We start from the raw sequence: 211 nt of genomic DNA on the forward strand, positions 1-211 counted from the left end.
GCAGCGCCCATGGGTTGGTCTGCAGTGTACGTACGGGATGCACAGGCAGCAGCTGTAGGCAGCGATATCTTCTGAGGGATTCAACAGCAGCAGCTGCTGCTGCAGCAGCAGCAGCAACAGCAGCAGCAGCCGCAGCAGCAGCAGCTGCAGCAGCAGCAGCAGCACTGGCGAGGGGTGCGAGTACACCCGGACAGTCTGCGATTTGTTTTTG

This window comes from Eimeria mitis, genomic scaffold (genome assembly GCF_000499745.2).
Source record: "Eimeria mitis Houghton genomic scaffold, Emh_scaff4002, whole genome shotgun sequence".
NCBI lineage: Eukaryota > Apicomplexa > Conoidasida > Eucoccidiorida > Eimeriidae > Eimeria > Eimeria mitis.